Raw genomic sequence first — 7,668 nt, 5'->3', positions numbered from 1 at the left:
TTCTAAACCGGCTGAAAGGTGATTCCAGGAGCGACCAGCAGCAGGCTCCTCCCTTCGTAAAACAAGCAAAGCAGTCTCCATTTTCTGCCCCAGGCCGGGAAGAGCCATTGCCCAGGCGGCGGCTGCCACCTAGCGGTCACTGAGAAGGCAGCTCAGGGTGCTCCAGGCCGCCTGGGGCTGGGCCCGGCTGAGGGGCCCTAACCCTCCACCACGTTCCTGCCTGAGGGCCACTGCGAGACCACTCCCCTCCTGCCACGTGGAGCGTGCTCAGACATGTCCGCCCGAGGTGGGCACGTGGCGTCATGGTCACACGCATGTGTACGCGTGTGCCGTCTGTACGTCCTCGTGTCTGTGTGTCACGGTCACCCTTTCTTCCTGTCCTTTCCTCTCCTTGACCCTTCCCACCTCCCGGTAATACCCACCTTTTGAAATTGGCTCCAGCCAAAGAAACGACCCCCGGCCACCCAGAGAGGGGTCCAGGCAGTGGTGGGCAGGATTTTCGGCCTGCCTCCTCCACGCCGCCCTGAGGGTAGACGGCCTTTGTACTCCTTCCCTCGCACCGGGTGGTCTACACTGCTAGTTCCAGAGGGCAAGATCTCCTGTCTTGTTTTGAGGTTCAGGAACAAGCACTTGCCGAGGATGGGGATTCATGCCCTGGCCCAAGGGGCATCGGGTGAAGCCATGCTGGGCCGCGGGAGTTAAGGGTCCTTGGGTAGGGACACGGGGCACTCGGGCCAAGCACGTGGCTGCTGCGCAGCTGCCCTGAGGCCAGTGTGGAGGCTCACGTGTGGCCTCGCGGTGCCTCCTGAGCCAGCTCTGAGCAATCCCGGGCCTGGAAGTGTCCAGGGCTCGTGGCCCTGGATGTCGGAAGTCTGTGAAATGAAGTGACAGGCCCGTGGCCGTAGGCACAGCACCGGGGCAGGGCACGGGTGCTGGCCCAGCTCTGCTGAGCCTCACACGCAGCCCAGACCTCAGCCCCTCCCATCGGAGCCCTGGGGCCTGATTGTTTCCAGTTCGAGGGCTACGGCAGGGCCGAGCGAGCAGGCAGCTTCCTCCTGGCCCCATGAGGCGGTGAGAAGCGAGGCTCCAGCCAACCCACGAGCCAGGCCTCACTCTCCGACAGTGGGGGACTTGAAGGGAAGCTCTGGGACCCTGCCCCACATTGCCCATCCCCACGAGGCGGTGCGGATCTGACCAGGTCTCCTGGAGGCCTCCTCGGGCCTGTGGGCAGCGTCCTGCCACCTTTCTGTTACGTCCAGTGCGTTGTATTCTCTTTCTTCTCTTTCTTCTCTTTCTTAGGTTTTTGCCATCGGGCACATGTGCTCACCATAGAGAGAGAAAGTGAGAAATCGCCCCGAGGGCTGGCCATGCTACAACCCCTTCTTCTCCATCCCCCTTGGGATTTTGGGCACGTGCGCACACAAACCTGGCGTGATGTTCAGGCCACCGCGGTCGGCCGTGTAGGAATCCAGCGCCTCAGCCACCACGCCACCTGCTGGCTCCTCTCCTTGGGGCTGATTCCGGCCAGGAGCGTGGGTATTCATGTTCACATGGTAGGGATGGGGAGGCCCCCGGGCGTGAACCAGGGACCCCCATGTGGCTTCAGCATCACAGAGCACTTGGCCCTGCCCTGCCACCTTCTCTCGTTCTTTGTCTCCTTCCCAGCCCGTCTTCCCTCTGTCCCACCCTCCCTGTCACCCCTCTCTCTCTCACAGCTGCTCCCCAGACAGTGCATGTCCTTGTCTCTTCCAGGAGGGTGGCGACAGGTGGTCAGTCTCTGCCTGGGTGGGGGCGGACTTAGAAGCAGAGGGGCTTCATCCCTGGGCTCGTGTGGGTCTGGGCAGCTCTGAGATTAGAACTGCCAGTGTTGGGGCTCCCTAGTCTTGCCAGGTGAGCAGTCACAGCCAGAACATTTCTGGGGTGCACTCGTAAACCCAGCTGGGCACGTCCTTGTGGACACCCCAGTGAGGGCAGGGGATAGCGGCCTGTCACAACAGGGCCCTGGGCAGGGCTGGCTCTCCTCCCAGCACTGTTCTCAGGGAGGGGGACCTTGGGGGCCACCTTCCCGTGCCTTCTGCTTACCCAGGCAGCAGGCAGGCCATCGAGCCTGGGCCAGCAAAGCATACAGGACAGTCTCGTGTCAGGCAGGTGTCTTCAAAGGGAGAGAGAGAGACTGATAGAGATAGAGAGGGAAAGTGGGAAATCACCCCAGGAGGTGGCCACACTGCCATCCCTGCTGCTCACTCTCCTCCTGGGATTTTGGGCACATGTGCACACCGTGCCCTGGGAATTCCCAGCTGCTGGATCCAGGCCTTGACCTGCAGTTGGCCACGTGGGAGTCCAGTGCCTTAACCACGAGGCCATGTGCTGGCCCGGAAGTGGGGCATTTCAACCACAGCCATGGGGCACACCTCCATCACACCATGCACTTGCTTTTCTGTCCAGGGGGCTCCTGGGACAGAATCCGCTGGAGTCCCTGTGTCACCGAGCCCGAGCCCGAGCGCGTGCGGGGCAGCGCAGGCACTGTGTGGGGACCTGCTCGTCTGTGTCCCCAGTGTCAGCCAGTCTCAGCTCCAGGGTACACCTTTACCACAGCCAGCTCCGCGGGCGCCCGACGGGATGAACCTCAACATTCTCTCCTACAGAGGGCTCAGGGCCAGCCCGTGGCCTCGTGGTTAGGTGGCTGGATCCTACATGGCCTACTACGAGGTTCAAGTCCCAAACCCGGGGGCTTGAAAACATGTCAGACATAGTGCGCGCATGCCCAAACTCCAGAAAGGAGGGAGAGGCGGAGGAGAAGGGACTGCGGTGTGGCCAGCTACCCAGGGCGGCGGGGCTGCTCTCTCGCTTTCCCTTTCTCTCTCTGCCAAGTGCATGCACCCTCTGGCAAAACTAGAAGGAAAACAAAGGCTCCAAAGCTCTGAATGCATCAGGTTTAACCAGCCCCGAATCTGCCTGGCCCCGGGAACACCCTGAGAAGACAGCAGCTCCCCTGGCTGGGCCTCCAGGACCTCAAGGTGGCTAGTTGCAGCCTGGGCTGAAGCTGCCATGAGGTGAGCCCGGGAATCACTGCAGCCAGCCGGCACCCCACAGCCATCCGGGGACCGCAGGGAGGCATTACGGCATCTGAGGCTGGCATCTCCTGACCCTTCTCTCAGGCAAGGCCTGGATCGCACCAGCTGTGAGAGTCACCCCAGGCTGGTCATGGCTTCTCAGTGCCCCACGCAGGGCCCCTGACACCCCAGCTCCCCGCCCCCGAATCTGCAGACCCAGGAGTGAAGGATGTGGCAGGGCCCTCGCTCTGACCCTGCCTACTGTGCTGACACAGCTGGGCGTGCCTGTGACTCCCCACGGGTGCACTGCCTGTAGGTCCCTCTTCCGTGAAGTGCAGGACTGCGTGTTTGTGTGGGGGGACAGAGACGGCTGCCACCTCAGCTTCTCGGCAGGGAGAGCCCAGGCCTCACCACTTAGCCAGCTAGGAATGTCAGGGTCACAGGAGAGCGTGATTCTGGGGGACCTTTGATGAGCCGTCAGCCAACCACTCGGCTTAGAATGCAGAAACCGATCTGTGAGCACTGGGTCTGGCTGACCCTCCGCTTCCTGAACCAGAGTCCCCAAGCCCGACGTCCTTGCTGCCCAAGCTCTGACGGGGAGTGGTGGAAATGCACCACCGTCCTGAAGCCTGCAAGCCTCCCGTCCTTTTTCCTTCTTGGTGCTGTTTTCTGAGTTGTAGCTTTTCATTTGTAAAATGAAGAGTTCATAATCATAGCTCCTGCCAAAGCCGATTGTTTTGAGTTTTAAATAGAAAACATACCTGAAAAGGCTCTGTAAGCAGTGAACTGTTACGTGAACGCGAATGCTGTTCTAGAGTGCTCAGAAATAACGCGGCAGGCATCTTGTCCCCCAGAGCAAGCTGAATTATTAGCACGCATGAGCAACATGAGCAACGCTCTGGCATTCAGAGTTTTTTTTTTTTTTTTTTAAAGATTTTTTGCTATAGGGCATGTGCATTAGCTGGAGAGACGAAGAGAGAGAACACGAGAAATCACCCCCCAGGGGGGATGGTCACGCCGCAATCCCTTCTCCTCCATCCTCCTCTCAGGATCCTGGGCGCGCACGCGCACGCGCCCGGTGTGAGTTTCAAGCTGCGGGGTCTGGGACTTGAAGTGCGGTCAGTTGTGTGGAAGTCTGGCACCTTAAGCACTACGCCACCTGCTGGCCCCACTCACGTCCTGATGTTCCCCACGTTGGTCTGCCCAGTGAGTTGCTGGAGGGCCTGACCTCTCACTCCAAAGTAGTCACTGCTGCTTTCTAAAGGCTGAGACTGAAGACAGAGGGGTCCCGTGGCACCCAGATTCTAGCACAGTCCCCAGTGACCTGAGAGGAGTGTCTCCGCTTTCTCTCCTACTGAAACCCATTCTGGCTCTAAGAAGGCAGCTCCAGGAACTGCGACGGCCGAAGCACCGTGGAGGCCTGGGAAGAAGCGCCGCCCGCCAGCCACGCCGAGGACCTGCAGGCTGACGCGGGGTGGGCTGTGCAGTGTTGCTGACACCCTCCTGCAGGCCACCACCAGCAGGGAGGCCGGCTCAAGAGACCACAGACGTGGTGACAAGTGCTTGCAGTCAGGCACAAAGGTCGCTGCCCGTTAGGCCGGCCTCTCGTTCTGGATGGTGATGGGCAGATGCTATATCCAAGGCCTGGTAGCCCTAGAGAAGTCCAGGTATGACGGGGAAGCCGCCCTGGCGCCCACCACCTTCTCCCCTCCCGAGAGGGGCCAGTGCAGGGTGTGTCCGAGAGCAGGCAGGGAAGGCAGAGCTTCCGCCGAGTGGAGGCTGGTGGCGTGCCCGAGGGTCGGAGATCTAGCAGCGGCCTCTCCATGCTTGTCTTTCCTGTGGCGACAGTGGTGTCTGTGACAGGGCCACATCAGCTCTGTGTGGCATCGCGCTGGAGCCGGGCCCCCCCGCAGGGCTGGCTGCCACGGTGGGAAACTGCGTGTTCCGTTCATGTCTCGGCCTGCTCCTCTCCTTTCGGGGGCTGCCTATTGCCTAGTCCAGCAAAGGCCGCTCAGCTCCTGTCAGCTGACGCCTACCCAAGGAGGCTGGTATTCATTCATTCACTGTGTGTGTTGGGGGACACTCGGCAAGATCTTCACACCAGTCCCCTCCTGGTCTCGGCGGGCCAGAGCCAGATCTCGGGCACGTGTGTGCTCACGTGCTGTGGCATGATCAGGGAGGTCCGAGGACGTGAACCCAGGGCCCCTCCCTCGGAGATCTCGTCCCACTTCTGCTGTGTCCATGCCGGGCTCGCTGTCCGAGGAGGCTCTGGCCCCTCCCCTTCCTGTGTCGATTCTTCTGCAGGGAGCACAGTGGCAGGAGGGACGGAGGGAGAAGGCTGGCTTGATCTCACTTCATGCTTTCTTTTTGCTTGGGGTTGTGTGCTGGAGGAAGGGGGGGATGGATGGGGCGGCGTGGGCGGCGTGGACAGCAGTGTCCCTAAACTCTGACGGATGCCCAGTGACAGCACGCTGCTCTGTGGGTCTGCTGCCTGGACACTGGCGGCCAGCGGACACACCTCCGACACTGGCGGCCAGCGGACAGTCCTCCAGCCTTCCCGGGAACACGCCCAGTCTTCTGTAGGCGCTCGGGCTGTGAGGGGCCCCTGGCACGGATGTCCTGGAATCTCGGGGCTCACTAGGAAACCAGGCCACCACTTCCTGTGCCTGGCTGCAGCTGTCCTGCCTGCTCCCGGGAACATCACCTTCTTTCTAGCACGGCCCAGCTGGTAAGGGCCCTACCTCGGCCACATGACTTCCTTGGCCGGTGGTGGCTGCCCGGCTCCTCGCCTGTTCACAGCCCTTTGCTGAGGCCTGTCTCCTCCCGGTTCTCTATCCGGGAGGGTGACAGGCGGAGCTCCGGCATTCACCGCACTGTGCTCCCAAGGCCTTCGTGGCTGTGCCTCATGGAGACCGACGATGCCATTGACACGTGCCGTGGAGAAGAAAGTGGCAGACACGGACTCCTCATTCTCGTGAGATGTGAACAACCTGGTGTCCCCTTGCTGTCCCCCATGCGATGACAGTCGTGGAGGACGGGGCCACCGACTGACGGAGGGACCGCAAAGGTCCAGTCTTAGGACGCACGGCTTTGGGAAAATCGTGCCTAGCTAAAGTCAAATTAACCGAGCAGCCCCTGGCACACCCCAGCATGTGGGCTGTGAGAACCAGTGCCCTGCAGGCCCACGGCTGCTGAGCCGGCAGCTCGGCCACACGGTGCGTGCTGGCTTACTCCCGCGGGTCGGCTGGGCAGAGCGCGGGTGGCAGGGGCAGAGGTGCGGGGCACGCTCGCTCTTCCTCCAAGTTAGTTTTGCAAAACCACAAAGTACCCTTAGAAAGAGCTCTCAGGGCCAGCTGCATGGTGCGGATGTACTGCCCAGGCGATGCTGGACCCAGGCGGAGGCTGACGGCCTGTTCCCTGGCCGCATGCACACGCCAGACCTGTGAGCCGGCCATCCTAGTGGGCCGGGAGGGCTCGTGGCAAGGAACACTGTGCACAGTGCTTGTCTGTCTCACTTTCTCTCCTCTCTATCTGTCTCTCACTGTCACGAAAGAAACTTTTTTTTAAGCAGTGAGTTTTCTGAAATTAAACATCAAAATGTGTACTCTGAGCCTTTCAGTTCTATCAAAATGACATGATTTCTTTTCTTTTCTTTTTTTTTTTTTAAAGATTGTGTGTGTCCTGTTGCGAGTGTTAGGAAGGAGAGAGAGTGAGAGCGAGAGAGCGAGAGAGGAAGGGCACAGCCTGCATGAATAAGTGGCCTTTGAGAACTGACAGAACAGGGCTGGTTTCCCAGTTAAGAACATGGGCGACGAGGCTCTCGGCACGATTTTGGGGACCGAATGGCCTCCCACGAATGCCTAGCATTGCACCATCGGGCCCTCTCAAATGTCCCGAGGTGCAGTGTCCCCAGCTCTGCCATGCTCACGGGTGCCTAGCAGTCCTATAGTCGGAGGCGTCATGAAAAGGTGGGGGTGGGGATGACAGGTGGTGGTTAAGCCGCTGGAGTCCCCCAGGACTGGCTGAGTTTGAGCCTCAGACCCAGTGACTTGGAACTCAGGCCGGGCACGTATGCGTGTGTGCCCGAAACCCCAAGAGGAGGATGGAGAAGGGGTTGTGGCATGGCCATCCCCCCGGGGGGTTATTTCTCACATTATTTCTCTCTGTCTCTCTGGAGAGCACAGGCCTTAGAGCAAAAAAATCTCTCTCAAAAACAAGGGAAAAAGCTACGCAGACACCTACTGGAATACTCCTGGTGCTCTCACTAGGCCCCTGTGGAGGTCGCCAGGCCGGGCTGCTCCCGGCTGTTCTCAAAGCTACCTGACGAGGGAGCCCACGAGCTGCCCGGTGCACCTCTGCCGCCCCAAACCACGCCCTGGGAGACACTGCGAAAGCCTTTCAGGTTTCTCTTGGGATGCTTTGGGACAGGGGACTTCAGGAAACAGAGAAGCCATGTGCAAGGAGGCTGACGCTCCTGGCCTCTGCTGGGCAGGGGACAGCCAAGACCCGCGGTGACCCAGTAAGACTAGCTGTCCCTGTGGCAGGAGCTGACTTCCACCGTGAGGCCCCCAGCCAGTGTCCAGGAGAAGGACACGAACACCGTGGGGTGGGTCCC

The sequence above is a fragment of the Tupaia chinensis genome, unplaced genomic scaffold, assembly GCF_000334495.1.
Source record: "Tupaia chinensis unplaced genomic scaffold, TupChi_1.0 Scaffold141173_1, whole genome shotgun sequence".
NCBI lineage: Eukaryota > Metazoa > Chordata > Mammalia > Scandentia > Tupaiidae > Tupaia > Tupaia belangeri.
Note: the sequence above shows the minus strand (reverse complement) of the source record.